This window comes from Pan troglodytes, chromosome 7 (assembly GCF_028858775.2).
Source record: "Pan troglodytes isolate AG18354 chromosome 7, NHGRI_mPanTro3-v2.0_pri, whole genome shotgun sequence".
NCBI lineage: Eukaryota > Metazoa > Chordata > Mammalia > Primates > Hominidae > Pan > Pan troglodytes.
The window spans coordinates 24,850,102-24,868,594 of NC_072405.2; the positions used below are offsets into that span (position 1 = coordinate 24,850,102).

The 18,493-nt window shown below is 34.0% G+C and overlaps 1 long non-coding RNA gene across 3 annotated transcripts in view; it reads right to left on the bottom strand.

The window, feature by feature from the left end:
- LOC112204538 (uncharacterized) overlaps positions 1-13,691 on the bottom strand; it is a 57,047-nt gene extending 43,356 nt beyond the window's left edge. For 2 of the 3 annotated variants that reach the window (XR_008536663.2, XR_008536661.2), the window contains exon 1: positions 9,644-13,691. This is a non-coding gene — a long non-coding RNA (uncharacterized LOC112204538). The remainder of the gene's footprint in view (positions 1-9,643) is intronic. The other variant, XR_008536662.2, reaches the window with a different exon arrangement.
- Between the last annotated feature and the right edge of the window lie 4,802 nt (positions 13,692-18,493).

The window sequence follows — 18,493 nt, forward strand, 5'->3', positions numbered from 1 at the left end:
CTAATATGCTGTAATTAAACCAAAAGCAAACCTAAGTATACTATTTATGATTCCACCTTTTTGGAAGAGGGCTTAGTCATGTGGACTTAGGATAAGTCATGGAAAAGAAATGGAATTGTGCCACACAGTTGTGTCATCAAATGCAATTTTCAAAGTACGCAGCAAATCACATACCTGAATTTTGTTCTCAAATACTGGGCAGAACAGCACTATCAAACACAAGAGTCACAGAAACAACTCCACACAGTCCACAGATGTAAATAGGAATAAGAGTCATATTAAAATCTCATGCCCTATTCAGGCTTTTGGCTATGAAGTTAACCCGCAAATCACCTACTATTTATATCTCAATATGGCCATACTAGTCTTACTTTCTATTCTATATGCACTAACACTTATAAAAAATAATTTTTAATTAAAAATAGCTATCCTTGTGAAAGGCATCTATTTCTGTTTTAAAAAATCAACTCCTAGTGCTGATGACTGAAGTAAGAAAATAGTTAAATCTGAGAAAGCGATGATGTTTAGGTGGAAAACATCCTAGGGTTAAAACAATACAATGGAATATTATATTCTACAGTGGTTTCAATTAATAATCTAAATGAACTCATTTTTTCTGACCTATACAGAGACAAACAAGAAAGTTTATAAAACATCAGTACTTTTCGGGAAAACTTTCTGCTACATGAATTCTTGTTTGTTTGTTTGTTTTGAGATGGAGTCTCGCTCTGTTGCCCAAGCTGGAGTCCAGTAGCGTGATCTCAGCTCACTGCAACCTCTGCCTCCCAGGTTCCAGCAGTTCTCCTGCCTCAGCCTCCTGAGTAGCTGGGATTACAGGTGCACACCACCACCCCCAGCTTATTTTTTTTTTTTTTTTTTTTTTGTATTTTTAGTAGAGACAGGATTTCACCATGTTGGCCAGACTGGTCTCAAACTTCTAACCTCAAGTGATCTGCCCACCACATGACTTCTTAAAGGTGTGTCTTAAGAAACTGTCTGAGTTCTACTGTACCAACAATTTCCAAGGAGTATTAATCATTGAGGTTAAAGAATGTGCCTACATATTCAATTGAGCTTATTTAGAAATGCCTGTTTTCAGAACAATGATCTCCACATGCTATAAGGACTGTGTGGAATTGTTTCTGAGAATCCCGTGTTTGATTAGTGCTCTTCTGCCCAATATGTGAGAACACAATTCAGGTATGTGATTTGCTGACTACTTGGAAAATTACATTTTGATGGTGCAACTCTGCAGGCAATCCCATTTCTTTTCTAGAGTGCTTCCATAATAAATATGTTCTGGTGTTTCACTAACTCTCATAGGTGTCATTTCTATCACTACATTTGTGTTTCTAAGATTGAGCTATTGAAGTAGTGTTTACACTACTTCTTCCACATGGTTTCCTATCTAATATGAATGATAACTGAAGTAGCTATGTCTACAATAGCTCATTGACATTTTTTCTCCCAAAGGATTATCTCTTTGAGTTTTTCAAAATGATGTTTTCTGAATCCACACCTGATACTGCCTGGGTAACAACTTAATTCACAGTACACCAAGAGAATGTCTCCCTTTTTGTATCTCCAACTGTATTTGCTTCACTTTAAAGTAGTATCGTGTTTTGTATTATTATTATTTTAATTTAATGAAAGAATAAGAAATCATTAAAGTTTGAATAAATTAAAATCTTCAGGTGCCATACACTTAAATTGCTCCTGGATAAGAAAAATAATGTTTAAAGTTTTTTATGCCAATGCAAAGAAAGAAAAGGAAAGTTACATTTTAGGAGAATCTATTCTGTCTGTGGTTGTTAACCCTCTCAATAAAGCTACAAGGTAGCATTTGTTTCTCCATTTCGTCAAAAGTCACAAGGCTAAGTAACTAGTATATGGAAAATTTCAAACTCAAAGTGGAATTTGAAATAATGTTCCTATGGTTCCAAAGGCTGTCACTTTTTTAGTATGCTGTATTCTTTTCTATACAACTATTTCACTTTCATTATAAGAAAATTCAGCCTGAAGTACATATGTTAACTTATGCATTTAAACACATTATCACATAATTTTTTGGATCTGAAAAAAAATGTAGCCCATATAATACTGAGAATGAAGATGCAAGAATGCCTTTCTGAATTCCAATAACCAGAATATTGAATATTCATAAAAAAAAACCAGTAAGCCTGTTTTATAGGTGAAAACTCTTGCAGCATGTTGGCATGGTTTACTTTCAGAACTATTCTTCACAAGGAATGCTTGAATGACACAAATAATACTAATATTAGTACACAGGTATTAATACTATTAATAATGCTAATATATCATTTTATCTGTTTTACATTAATAATATTAGTACTGATGCACTAATGTTAATAATATAACAAGTAGTTAAGTACAAACAATCTCAAACGATCTTGAACTCTTGCTACAGAGGTAATATGATAAATTCTGGCCTTTACCATGTTGTCATGGGGAACTTACTGGCTTTCAATATGAAGCAACTCTGAGTTTTTAATTATCTCATTTACAAAGGAAGATTTACAATGAAGTTATCATCATATATTTGTGGACACTTTCTAAAACTAAGATATATTAAATTCAATGAAGATTACTGTCACTTTCTATGCCAATCTCTATCTCTACCACCACCCTACAAAAACACATACAATAATACTATAATATCGAGGCTACAGGCATGTTTGATAATTGGGTTAAGGTACAACTGTATTGGTGATATATTTTGTTTGGTTGAGTGAATCAGGCTAGGGGCAGAATATAGATTTCTGATACATAGGACAAACATCTTTTTTCTATTCTATCTCACTTTTCAAACATGTTTGGTAAATTTTATCAAAATTATACTGGTAGGTCAAGTAGGAAATAGCAGTCAGACGATATATACTTATCTTTTTAAATAGTTCCCCCATGTTAGAGCTTCCCATTCTCTATATTTTATGGAAAGTTTTTGTTATTCCCAACGGTGATGAGGTGAGCAGTGTTTGTATTTTGAAATATGAGGTTAGACAAGGCAAAGAGATTAGGTCAGTGGTAGTTTTACTGAAGGCAGAAAAAAATCTAAAAAATTATAAATATGTATTCAGCTGAGACCTCATCAGAATGATATATTGTTAGTTGTAAAGATATGATACTTTATAAAAAAGATATTGATCATCTTGTGAAACAAATGAACTTAAATTGCCATCTAGTTTATTGCTGGAGAGATAATTTCTTTGACATTAGTTTAACTTTCATGCTCCATTTATACTTATAAAAGCTTTTAAGAGACCAAAACAGATTCTCATTGTCTACCTAAATGCAGTGATATTGGCAACAATTATTCTCTTCTAAAATGAACAGTCAAAAAGATATGCAATTAATATGGATTTTAACAAAGATATTGGCAAATATATTTTTAAAAAACAAAAATCTCATTACCTTAATGATTGTATTGAGCAATTCACTTTCCAAGATGTCATATATTTGAGATTACCTATTCTTAGCACAGTTCTTCCAGTCTACCTCAGAAATAAAATAAAAACTTTTTATCTTATTTTCTAAAATCTGTATTATTCTTGTGACAGTTATCTGCTCAAGATTACATCATTTTTTCTGCATAAAAGCCAGTTTCCAGTAAGTATACGGAACTTAGTATTAAAGCTAGTCATTTCACATTACATTTGAATTATGCTTAATTTCTAAAGTATTTCAAGATATTATCTCTCTTGATATTATAAATATATCAAGGGTTAGCTCAGATTGTTATCACTCTACAATGGCAGAATCATGACTCCAAGTTTTTATTGTCTGGTCATGTTTACTATTTTCACAATTGCAAATAATGCCTAAAATACTAGTAGATTTGCACATACATTACAGAAACAACTATGATAAAGAATGGGACGAATTGGAATAATTCTAATGCTGTAAGTTTTAAATAATAAAATTTGTTATTTTATTATAAAAACAAAGGAGTTTTTCTTACATATAGAGTATTGTTATGAACACAGACTGATACACAATTAAAATATGCAATTTTATAACTAAATAGGTACATCATCAAGGCAACTATAGTGTTCCCTTTGAGTGAAGAGAAAAAGAAGGAAAAACGCATTTAAAACATTGCCTGTAGGTGTCTTTGTTACTTAAAAGTTTCAAGAGCCTTCCTAATAGCATGCTTCCAGGATACTCAAAGAATTTCTTAATTAAAATTGTATTGATGTATTGTATCTGCAGAGATAATTAAATACAACACTAGTTTTCTCTTGCAAAGACACATTTGTCTTGCCAAGAAAGTAATTGAGAAATAGAGTTGAGTGACTCAACCTTGATACAGAAACTTTTGCCAGAAAAGTTTCTTCTGTTAAGAAAAGTCTGAGGATTAGCCACTGCTATATAGTTTGATCTAATTTCTTTTTGTCTTAATTGAATGTGAAAAATAATGGCATAATAAAACAAATGCATATTTCTCCCCATTAGTTCACGACATACAAAAGAAGTTAAGCCAAGTCAGATTTTGAAGTCAACTGAGAGCCGATGCCTTATTCACTGGTAGCATTCATCTGTTTCATCATGATGCTCTCTTTCTCTGTTTTTCTGTTTCATCATGATGCTCTCTTTCTCTGTTTTGAACAGTCACTGAACTATTAAGTTGGACTTTTTCATTTTAAAATACAAGTTACTCTCTCATGCCTGCGTCCCAATGATAATTATTGCTCTGAAGGAGCAGTTCCAATTAAAAGATTTGCTGTTCATTCATTATCGCTGAGGTACTGTGATAACATCCCAGTTACTGGAGCTTACAGTTGCAAGGTTACAATAGAAAACAGTGGAAAAGAAATTCTAGGGAACCCATCAGCCCAGACTTACGCAAAAAAATGTATTTATTGCTACGCAATATATAATATCCTTTAAATCCTTAAACCCAAACAAAGATTTAGAAAAAAAATATGATTTTGTTAGAGAGCACAGCACATTGACTAAAATTTTCAAAAGCCTTACTATCTCAGCACCAAATAACTTCAGATGAAGTTAAAGAAGGCTATCTAAGAGCAAATATGATCCAAAGGCTTCATTCTGATGCCTTAGTGAGAAAAAAAGCAGGAACTCAACCTCTACCCAGGCCCTAAGCACTTCAGAATACTGACAGTGGTTGAGGTATTTGAGGATAGAGGTCCAAGAAAGAACCATCCAGTCGTGAGGAAGATGACCTCCATCCAGTAAGTGAGCAAATTCCCACCTCCAAGAGTTTACAGGTTCAGCACTTGTGACATGTCCCAGTGGAAACGTGAAAAATATAAAGTTGTGAAACATTCTTACAGTGCAGTGACTTTCAGAATGACAATTAGGACCTCAAAAATCTGCTTATCTGTAATGCAATGATAGAGCACTTGCAAAAACTGTCTAAATTACCTTTTTTTGAAATTCCAGAAGTTAACCCAAAGCTTCCATCACTCTGCAGGGAATTTCTTCAAGGAAAATAGCTGAACCTCAGTAAAAAACAGAAAGGCTTGTACCATTTTATTTTATTTATTTATTTTTATTTATTTATTTATTTATTTTCCGAGAAGAGTTTCACTCTTGCTGCCCAGGCTGGAGTGCAATGGCACAATCTCCGGTTCACTGCAACCTCTGCCTCCTGGGTTCAAACAATTCTCCTGCCTCAGCCTCCCGAGCAGCTGGGATTACAGGCATATGCCACCACACCCAGCTAATTTTGTATTTTTGGTAGAGACAGGGTTTCTCCATGTTGGTCAGGGTGGTCTCGAACTCCCAACCTCAGGTGATCCGCCCGCTTCGGTCTCCCAAAGTGCTGGGATTACAGGCATGAGCCACCGCCCCCCACTGGCTTGTACCATTTTAACCTGCCCTATTCTCATCTCATTTTTGTCGGTTCCACAATAACCTTGAACACCAGCAGCTTCACAGCCATGGTAGTGAAACCAAGCAGCCCAGTAGCTACTAGAAACAGTTAACTGGATTTGGATCTCCTCACAATGCTTGTCCCCACATATGTAATCTGTCTGGCAGCTCCTTGGGAAATCTCCATTAGCAAGGCTTTTCCTAATTTCACCTAATCCAGTGTTCAACAGGAAAAGTCTTGTCTCCAGAACATTTGTTGAAACTAATTGGTTAACATGGCAACTGCCTGAGGCCAAGATAACAATTGAGGCAAACAAGACGTTGGGCAAAAAGGAAGATGAGAATGAGATGTTCCTAGTGGGCTTGGAAAAGCTTCAATGTATTACTGGGGATCTAGAAGGCCCCATGCATGTGCAAAGCTGTGCATGTGCCCAGGAAAACCTAGAAAGGTCCTAATCTCTAAGCAGAAAGTAAAGGCTGAGGCACAGCTTTAAACTGCTTGAATGCTAAAGGCATGCCCTAATACATACAGAGCTCTTCTGCAAAGGGTAGGATACGTAGTTTGAAGGAAAAATCAATTTAAGAAAATCTCTGTCCTATCATTAGCTGACCAGTAAACTAACCAAGCCATGACTTCAGTGCTGTTCATGACAGAAAATAGAGACTTTGCAGAATTCATACAGCAAAGCTGCTACACGAAGAGGAACAAAAATATCAGATGACAAAAACAACATCCCTGGGGAAGGTAGAGAATCTGATTTCCACAATTATTATATTATAGAATGTCCAGTTTTCAACAAGGTTATAAGACACAAAGGGAAAAAATGTAGTCAGTAAAAACTGTCGCTAAGGATGCCTAGATATTGTATTTACTAAACAAACACTTTAAGTCAGTTGTTGTAAATATGTTGAAAGAACTAAAAGAATCCTTGTCTAAATAACTAAAGGAAAGTATGAATTGTGTCTTAGCGAATAGAGAATATCATTAAAGACACAGAAATTATATTTTAAAAATAGCTACACAGAAATTCTGGAGTTGAAAATTAAAATAACTACAATGAAAAATTCATTGGAAGGAGTCACATCATATTTGCATTGGCAAAAGAAATGATTTGTGAAGTTAAAGGTACTTCATTGAAATTGCCAGTCTGAAGAAGAGAAAGAGAAAAGAATGAAGGAAAATGAACACAATTTCAGAGATCTGTGAGATAACACCAGGTATATCAACATATGCATAACAGGAGCCCCAGAAAAGAAGGGAAAGAGAAAGAGGCAGAAGTAATATTTTAAGAAATACTGACTGAAAACTTCCCAAATTTGATTAAAATGCTTGTAAGTTAAAATGATAATTGCAAGTATTCACTTCATTGATATTTGTCCTACTGCATTTCTAAAATCTTCTAAAACACAAAGTAGACATTCCTCAGCTTTAGTATGCCTACTTGCCATTTTTAGTGCAATGGAAAAAAAAAGAATATACAGCAGTAAAACATTTTCGTTCACTGTTAAATCAATCCTATTTAATCTTAATTCATTTTTCTCAATTGAATATATCTTAGTGTATAATAGTCAATTTATTAACAAAAAATCTATCAAAAGTATTTTAACGTATGTTATTAATTTTATTGAAAACGACTTACTTTAAATATATTTTTATTTGATAGATTTTCACACATATAAAATTTTAATTTTCTGCCTTACAGCCCTTTAAAAACATGGAATGGGATTGCCTATTTTAGAGGGATAGTCTAAGTGACATATTAATTCATTAATTTGGCCTCCCCAAGACTTCAAAACTATATCAATTCTGAATTAGGTTACTTCACAATGGGAATAATTGCTCATTCCACAATCATTTATCGCATATATACTATGTACTCTGTACTAGGTACTGGGATGGTAATAAAACATCCAGTATCTATAAAGCACTTTCTATGTGCTAAACACTGTAATAAGCAATATATATTGACATATTTAAACTTTCCAAGCCCCCTAAGAAGTAAACACTATTATTATCTCCATTCCACGGATGGTAATAATGAGTCATAGAAAGAGTAAGTAACTTGCTCAAAATCATACAGCACTTAAGAGTTAAGTCAGGATATTAATCTGGGCAGTCTGGCTCAGAGTCCAAGACCTTCCTTATTCCACTAGACACTAGGAGAAGACTGGCATCAATGTGTTAGTTGCAATTAAGTCCAGTTAATTCAGTTGTGGAGGTAAGTACTTCGCACTAGAAGAGCACATGGGTGGGGCCTCCTAACTTACCTTCTAACATGAAGTTAGGTTTCTCTACAAATTGATATCTAGACTAATCTATTTGATGACTATTAAGTTAATATTAATATTAAAGGATAAAGTATCCTTGGCACTTGCAAGTAAACAAATAACTATATTAGAATTAATTACACTATTACCTACTTAATTTCATTATTCACTAAATGGCTCTAAGGCTGAAAGTGTTTCTGAACCTTTATCTTGATAAAGGACACTTTAAGAGGCTGCGGAGGTATCACAGGCAGAGGAAATACAATGGCAAATATCCGGATGCAAGGGAGAAGATTAGAGCCATGAGAAGTCATGAAGAACTTCTAAGAAGTTTAGTAAATTAGATTGCATTCTATACTCAAAATCGGGAGAAATGAAGCCATCAGATTTAGAGACAAAAGACTGAGGGTATTTTGCCAACAGGTTTATGAAAAAATGCTCAACATCACTAATCATCAGGGAAGTCCAAATTAAATCCACAATGAAATGTCACCTCACACCTGTTAGAATGGCTGTCATCAAAAAGATGAAAGATAAGCATTAGCAAGGATATGGAGAGAAGCTGTTGATGGGAATGTAAGTTACTACAGACATTATGGAAAACACTTTTAAGAAGCATGTTCTCACTCATAGGTGGGAATTGAACAATGAGAACACATGGACACAGGAAGGGGAACATCACACACCGGGGACTGTTGTGGGGTGGGGGGAGGGGGGAGGGATAGCATTAGGAGATATACCTAACGCTAAATGACGAGTTAATGGGTGCAGCACACCAACATGGCACATGTATTCATATGTAACAAACCTGCACGTTGTGCACATGTATCCTAAAACTTAAAGTGTAATTAAAAAAAAAGAACTAATCAACAGGTGACATGTCATAAAAAAAAAGAAACAGAAGTTTTTCAAAAGCCAGAAATGGAATTACTATATGATCCAGCAATCTCAATTCTTGGAATATGTGTAAAGAAATTTAAATCAGTGTGAAAGAAATATTTGTACTCCTATGCTCATTGCAACATTATTCAGAGTTGCAAAATACAGAATCAACCCAAATGTCCATAGAATACTTTTCCATAGAATAGATAAAGAAAATATGGTACGTATATACAATGGAATACTATTCAGCCTTAAAAAGGAAATTTTTGTCATTTGCAGCAATATGGATGAAACTGGAGGACATTATGATAAGCGAAATTAGCCCAGCACAGAAAGAAAAACTATGTGATCTCATTTATAAGTGAAATGTAACCAAGTCAAAGTTACAGAAGTAAAGAGTATAATCGTGGTTACTAGAGTCTAGTTGTGGGAGGGTGGTGAGGATGGGAAATGAGGAGATGCTGGTTAAAAGGTATAAAATTTCAGGTGGACAAGAGGAATAATTTTTTGAAATCTATTACAGAATACAGTGACCACAATTGGTAATAATGTATCATATAGTTCACAATTGCTAAAACAGTGATTTTAAGTGTTCTCACTATAAAAAAATTTGTGAGGTGATGGATATATTAATTACCTTGATATGATAATTCCACGAGGCACACATATATCAGAACTTCACATTCTACCCTGTAAATGTATACGATCATTATTTGACAATTTATTTTTTGAAAGGCAGAAAGTCTTTTGTAGGTTAGCTTAATAAGTTTAAATTTGTGCTAAGTGCAATAAGTAATGAACGAGGTATAAGGGAAGCAATTTTCAGATTTGGATTTTAAGATAACTCACTCTGATTGCAATGTGAAGAATAAGTTGGAGAGGAACAAACGGAAGAGAGAAAACACTTAGGAGCCTCTTATATGTGACACAGACAATGACAATTTGAAAGATGATGCAACACTGTGAAATGTGAAAGATGGTGTCACAGATGTGAAATGTGAAAGATGATGACGTAAAATGGTGATTTGGGACATTTTTGGAAGACTATTTGGTTAAGTGATGTGGAGCATGGAAGCACAGGAAGGAATCAGGCATAATTCCCAAGTTTCCTTAACTAATCTCAGAAATCCCTTTTTATAAATGTGCTTCAACATTTCACTATGCTGTTGCAAATGCTCAATATATATGAGGGATACACTTATAGAAGAAAAAACAAACTCATGCAATAAATCCCTTTCAGAAATCTATATCAAAGTAACACTTTCTTACCTTTTGAACCAGTATATTCCATTTTATTACCTAATAAGAGCAAGTCAAATGCAAGTCACGTATCCCTTGTTGCACTGGAAGTCAAAAGGCTCCAGGACAAGTTTTGCTTTCAATTCTATTAACGTTTTTTTTTTTTTTTTTTTGGCTTAGTTGTCTTGTATAACTAACTTCTCCCATCCCTTAGTCTTTGTCATGTACCCATAATTTTTTGATTTTTTTTTGTGATATGTAAATGTTAAATGGGTGTTATAAATGAACTAATACTAATGCATTTTTGACAATCTAATTAGGACAGAGAAGATTAATGTACTTAGAATACTGTACTAATAAAATTAATGCAAAGTGTGTATAAAATTAAAGAAGAATTAGAAGTTAGAAAATCACTCAAACAAGGTAGGGAATTAAGACAAAGTTCTTTCACATAAGACCATTAATTAATTTGTAATATTTATTCAGTCCGAGCTAAATAAATTTAATTGAAACCTAGTATTTAATAACTATGGAAAAGAAAAAAATAAACACCACTAGACATACAAACAAATAATTATAAAACAACTCAAGGTTTTTAGATTGCTAACAGATAGAGAATGTTTGGTCAAAATATAGTCAATCTTTTGAACATTTATTAGGAATGACTTATTTTTCAAATTATATCTTAAAATCATTATATGCTTGCACAAATTGAGCGGACTTGGGAGGTATTTACAGCTTGAGATTCCTAGCCTTTTTCACTATAAATCTACAATATTAAAACCACTTAAAAATCCAGAATTATATAACATTTATCTTTATATCAATTTAATACAAGTTATAAGTAGATATGCAAATTCGAACACATATTTCACATTCTTGGAATTGTCTACTTTAATATTTGTTGACATCCCAGAGGTACCACAGTTTATTATAGTCAGTTGTATATTGGCACTTGGAAGTAAACAAATAACTATATTAGAATTAATTACACTATTACCTACTTAATTTCATTATTCACTAAATAGCTCTAAGGCTGAAAGTGTTTCTGTGTGATTAAGGAACTGATTTTCAAAAACCTATATTTCATTCATTTTAGCATAAGTTCACTTACATCAGCAGAAAAGTCACCCATAACCAAGTATGTAAAACAATGCAAACTGATCTCTGGTAAAGGAATTATCTCCAATTACAATACCACTTCTATGCTAACATATGTAGTTATGGTCATTTTCAAGGTGCATTCCTACTTACCTCAAGGGTTCTGTGCAATGAAGTAGAAAAAGAACAGAAAGAATTTCAGAGAGACTCATCAGCATCATCACAGGGATCCTTGATGAAGCAGATGGAAAATACAGCATGGACCCTAATAAAAATGCTTCCTGTGCCAATCCTGAGACCACAGTGACTGTGGAACCTGAATTAACATATGTCATGAGAGGAAAGGGAGCTGAACAAAGAGCACAGTGAAGTGACTTGGCCTGACCTCATTTCCTTACCTCATGAGGACTTCGTCTGAAAGGTGAGCCCAGCGCAGCTGTGCATAGTCAATCCTTGGGAAACACAGAAAAAGGAAGGAGCCACATTCCACACAAGCCCAGTGACACTAGACTCTCAGGAATTTCTTGAGTCAAATCAACTGTTCCCCCACTTTAAGGAAAAGGTGATTTGGGAAGACGAGAAGGCTCTCTGATACTGCCTTTCTCTTTGGGTGACTTCCTTTGGTCAGTCTTCAACCTGATCCAGCAATACCTTCCGGACATGTCAGATAGGGCTCACTGGCCTTTGATACAGTTCAATACTGCTATTCCATTTACTATAAATTAACAGGAAGAAGGTGAAGGAGTACAAGAGCCCGGCTTATCTGCAGAAGATGTGTTCTAAGATCACCAGTGGATGCCTGAAACTGCAGATAGTACTGAATCCTGTGTACAGTGTTTTTTTTCTATACTATATACCTATAATAAAGTTTAATTTATACATTAGACATAGTACTCTTGCACTTTGGGGCTATCATTAAGTAAAATAAGGGCTACTTGAACACTACAACAGTCCATGTGATAACTGAGATGACTCTTAGTGGCTAACGGATGGGTAGCATAGACAGTGCGGATGCACTGCACAAAGCGTGTTGAAGCACCCAAATAAGATTTCATCAAGCTACTCCGATCAGCACACAATTTAAAACTTATGAATCGTTTATTTCTAAAAATTTTCACTTAATATTTTTGGATCATGATGGTCCATGGATAACTGAAACTGCAGAAAGCAAAACCGTGGATAAAGGGGGACTACTGTAATTTAAAATAAAATGCAAGCTTTCTGCTTAGGAAGTGTGAGCAGGATATTCCTGCCCTTTATAGGTGACGTGAGTGGGTGTTCTTTAGAATACTGCTGTAAGAGTACGTGGACCTTAATTTTCACTTCCTAAATATCCTTTCTCCTGTCCTACAAATTACAACCAGAGCCACTTAAAAGAAGTAATACAATTGGAGAGGTATAATCTATAGTAATCAGTGTCAAAAGAAGCAGTGAGAAAAAATAATAATAATCTACAGTAATACAGTTAGCTCTTGCCAGGAAATGAATCAGAAGTTATTTATATTTCTATGGTTTTGGAAAACAAATTCGCTCATTAGAGAAAGTAAAGACATTATTCACACTGTCCTCAAACAAAATGAAGTTTCACTTGATTCTTACTTGTTTTTTAATGTGCTTCCATAAACTCTCATGTTTCATATTTTTTTGTTGCTAATATATTACTGATTTTTTCCTCTTAGAAATAAGAAAGTATTGCTCTGTGATGTGGGGGTGGAGGGGGAGATATTTTCATACCTCAGCCCCACCTCCACACCTACCTTGGTGCAAGCCCAGGGAGTTAGCCAGGTCTGGAGAAGCTATTAATCATGTTAATATCATTTTGGGACGATTTCACCATGGAAAAAGATATACCTCAGCCCTAAAGAAAGATTAATGTAACATAAGAAATTTAATATTAGCACAACAAATATGTATTCAAATTCTCTTTGTCCTGCATTATTGAGCCTCGTATCTGTGTTACTGCTCTAAATGACACAGCAGTCAACCTGCTATTCCCTCTAGCACCCAAACGTCTCTGTCATATGCTCTGGTGGGATTTTTCTGATGTAATACAATTGTAATACTGAAAGTAAAAAATTACCTTTGCTTTCTCCCTCCCTCTCCTTGACCTTAGCCAAAAGAATTCCTAAATAGTTCTGTTCTGCACAAATCCAACCCTATGATTACTTCTTAACTGGCTAACAAGTACAGTTATAAGGCATGGAGATGGTGTCAATAAATAATTGGGAAGGGAAGCAGAATTACCTCCTCTCATAATCACATTCATGAAATTTTATACTTTGTCCTACTAAGCCATAAACCAAATAACTAAGAGGTTGTCACATTAATTGTTCTATATGAAACTATTAAAATTCCAATCTTAATATTCTTACTTTATATGAGAAAAAACAAAAAATGTGCAAAGAAGTAGAAATAGTGAGAAATAAAATGCTCAATTGAATAGTACATCAAAATCATTCATAGAACACTACATCCATACAGGTAGCAGAAGGCAGTGAAAGAATTTTTAAATGAAGAGTATATAAAGCTCATTTGTCTAATATAAAAAGAGTTCATGGTTTCTCAAATAAGTTTATAAATGTCTGTCACAGAAGTGACCGGATGTTGTTTCTCAAATGAATTTGCTACCACTGCTGTGATTACACAGTGATTTTTTTGAAGTAGGCTGCAGTTCTTATTATGCCAATTCATTACGAATGAAAGGATAAGAAAACCATTACCATCGTGAGTTTACCAAATAACAAAGCAGCAGGTAAAAATAATCTCTCCACCTGTCATTTCCATATCGTTCCTAACAGCATTGTCTAGCTTTTCAAGCTGCTTGACAAACAAACAATATTGCAACTTCTCATTGAGGCAGACAAGACAGTATTTAGAATGAATGCATTTTCTAACCCTCACAGCAATACACTCAGAAAATCATTAGATTCCGAAGTTGTATTGTATTTTGTAATGATTTCAAGGTTATCGAAATTTTGTAAGACCTGGAGAAATGTTTTCAACCAATTATACGCTTGCAAATAACGTTAAATAATAGTTTCACATTAAAATTTTTGAGTTTATAGAAATACGACTATTTAGAAAGCTGTACATGCTTTCCCCTTTCTCAACTAAACAAGTGTGGTTTTTTTGGAAGTTTTTCTATAACTTCAAAACATAAAATCTCTGCCCATGAAAACCATCCTTTAATATCATCAGAGGAATCAATGAACTACAACAGATACTGTTGCATTGACAAGCTCAAATTAACTGCAGATTCTTATTTGTAAAAAGAGATGAGACTTATACAAGTATAAAATGACATCAGTTTTATTGACTAAAACATTCCATCCCCCAGTTTACTAGCTCTCTTATTTAGTGCATACCACAAGAAAGCTCTGGGTCTTTGTTTTGAAGATTTCATTACACCACCATAACCCATGTTTTCTATTTGTTTTTCAAGAGAATTCTAATTAGCATATAAATCATCTGAAATCCTTCCTAGCTCCAATTTAACTCATGGGTAATGAGGTAAGGTATTCAGTGCCTGAATATGCTGCAACAGTTCTGTACAATCTTCATAGGGTGAGAGAAAAGTACCGAAAGAGACATCAAAATTCTTTCAGGAAAAACTACATAGACCCGTATTTTTAAAGAATTCAACTTGGCTTCTTTTTCCCAAATCCTTGGATTATGAAACTTCAGCTAGTCACTCAACAAGGGAAGATGTAATTCAAATTAGTTTCAAAAAGTTGCATTCTTATTATCCAAATTTTATATTCAGATAAACTTACGATCTAACTGAAAGGACCATTCTGAGTATGTCCTCAAAAAAACACACACTATATCAATTGTGCAGGCGGAAATGACATATTTAGAAACTACAGGCCCATATCCCATTTCCATAGACATTTGGCTCTGAAATATTGTGGCTTTACATATACAGAGAGTGGATTTCAAATATTCTTCCTTTGTTTTCCATAGCTCTTTGATATATAGCTTTCAAGTTTTCCTCTTCAAAGAATGGTTTTATAGAAAACAGTGTGGAGTATTAATTTTACAGTCTATCTCTACAATGTCACGTATTTCTAACTGGACCAATGAATTGGGATTCAAAATATGCCTTCCATCCACAATCTTTTTATTGACATTCTACAACCACCGAAATAAGGTGGTTTGTACTAAGGACACTGCTTAAGAAAAGTCCCTTAAACTGAGACAAGAACAGTTAGCCTAGCCCTTTAACCCTCTTTCTTTCTTTCTCTTACTTTCTTTCTTTTTTTTTCTTTCTTTTTCTTTTTCTTTCTTTCTTTTCTTTCTCTCTCTCTCTCTCTCCTTCTCTCTTTCTCTCTCTTTTTCTTTTTCCCTCTCAGGCTGGAGTGCAGTGGTACAATCTCAGCTCACTGCAACCTCTGCTCCCTGGGTTCAATCGATTTTCCTGCCTCAGGCTCCCAAGTAGCTGGGATTACAGGTGCCTGCCACCAAGCCCAGCTAATTTTTTATTTTTAGTAGAGACAGGGTTTCACCATATCGGCCAGGCTGGTTTCGAACTCCTGACCTCAGGGGATCCACCCGCCTCAGCCTCCCAAAGTGCTGGGATTACAGGCATAAGCCACCACACATGGCCCCTTTCACCCTTTTCTATAAGTTTCTGAAACTGTGAATGTGACTTGAGTTTGTTATTAACCTCTTTCCATTAACGCTTCTAATCTCCATGAACTCAAATCTCGGATATCATTCCATAGAAATCAGAACTTTGCCTGAGACGTCTACTTTGCATGTTGGAAATTTTTAAGTTGATAAAACAACAACAGAAAACCTGAGACAAAAGGTAAAGATCTAGTGGTTAGTTCCTTCAGTAAGAGTTCTTTCTACCATTTAGATAAGGACAATTTAATTTAAATAAAGAAACAAATAAAAATAAAGGTTTTGAATTTTAGAGCTGGAAGGGAATTTTCTTATTTGTTTCTTGCTAATTTTATAAATGACAAAAGTTAAGGCCCAGGGAGTTGAAACAATACCTCCAATGTCACCAAAAAAGGTTAAAGAAATAAGTGGTATATTATCCAGGTCCTTTGTCACCTTGTTAACTACTACTCGGACCCTATTCAATGACCAAGATGTGGCCATTAACATCTTTACATAACATTGTGAAGAAGAAAATCATTTTAGAGCAGCAACTTGTACTTGAGGCATTAGGGAAATTTCTTGAGTAAAAAGAGGAAAATGCAGGTGAGGTCCCTTTATTAATGGAAAGTTTTAAAAAATAAATAAAGTGACTAGCAGTCTAGCTAATCAGCCTTTCTTTTTCTATAGTCATCAGCTTAATTTTATGCTAAACTATGACTCTTAGACTACCAACAGAAAACCAACTACACAGTGAATTTCTTTATTCATTTATTATTTTAGGATGTTCCCAAATGGCCATGATTTGAAAGAAGATCCCTTCTGATGATTTTCTTCGTAATCTTTTATTTTTAAGGAGAAATAATTTAAAATTGTTCTTTGTACAGCTTTTTGCCTAAAATGAATTTCCTCTGATATACAAAAATACAACAAAATGAATACTTACAATTAGAAAAGCATCTTTATTCTTATTAGTCTAATAAGAAGAGTAGAATAAAAATGTTTTATCATCACTGCTGTGTATTAGAACTGGAAAGATTTGGGGTTCATCAGATGGAACACTTGATTGGTTTCTAGAGAATTCAATAGGAAGCCTGCATCCAGCTTCGAGTGTGCTATGACACTCATGTCACCTTGATTGTACAGTCACCATGGTAATAGTTTCATTAGCTATGCAGTAGCCTCTTTGTACTCAACTTGAATTTGTTCTGCATTATGCCACCTTTTATCAAAGCTAAACATTAGATAAATGAGTCCAAATTTTCAATCCTGATTCTAATGTTGGCAAGCCTAAAATGTTCCAAATTAGTTAGTAATTTAAAAACTCAATAATCTTCAAAGTTGGAATACTTGAAGATAAGTTGATTGGTTTATTGTTGAAGTTAAGGTACCATCAGAAACATGAGTAAAATCTGAAACATTTGTAAATCTTGCTTTTTTTCCATTGTATTCAAATATCTTCATTGTTTGTAACAATATCTAGAAGTATTTCCAATTCTTATTTGTATTACAGGGCTATCTATGTTATTAAATATATTTTAAAAATATTATGTGTAATTATTTTGTTCAGATTTGTGGATATTGGGATATTAATTGTACTCAAGTAAAATCTCTGATGCCTTTCTTCAGGATCATACATCTAAACTGTATCAGAGAGAAAGCACAGACTCTCAAAGTTTCTAATATACCCTTTATACTTTCTTGGTTTATTTAACTAAGAGATATTTTTTCCAGTTTTATAATTTCCTGGATAATTCAGTGAGGCATTTTGACTGGGGAGAATTAAATGTCTGTACTTAAATAACTATGTTACCAAAAAACAAAATTCATATAGTGCATATGTATACATAAAAGAAAGTAACCAGTTAGTAATTGTGAATTTTTGATGTAGATTAATGGTTGGTATCTGTGTAGATATGGTTCAAAATACAGCTTACATATAAATAACTGAAAAGCTTCTAGTCTTGTCAACACCTGTACACTAACAGGAATATCAGTTTGCAGAGTTCATACCTACTTAGTTTCAGAAAGATTAACCCTTAAGCAGAATATTGAGCAAACTTACTCCATGGATATCAACATTCTACAGCAATGGGAATAAAATAAATCATCACTCCAAGTTATGTGTGGCCTGTATTCTTATATTTTTCCTGGGCATGGGAGTTACATATCATGTTTTCATTTCTGAAAGAGATTCACAACAAAATTATTATACCACACTCTAGCATAAAAAACAGGGGATTCTAACTTGTAAGAATTTGTGTCATCCTAGGATGCATTAAATATTACGGAGCTTAAGCAGCATCTCAAAAGTTTACTATTTTTCTCTCAAAAAAATTATAAATGGTAATACTAAAACTAATGGTTGCAATTGCAATAATGACTCTCACTTTTGTAGTGATGATGTTTACCAGACTCTGTACTAAGCCCTTTACATGTATTAATTCATTTGACCTTTACATTCTGTTATTACTTCCATTTTACAGATATGGTAACTGAAGTACAAATTGATTAATTGTCTTACCCAAGGCCACATATATGA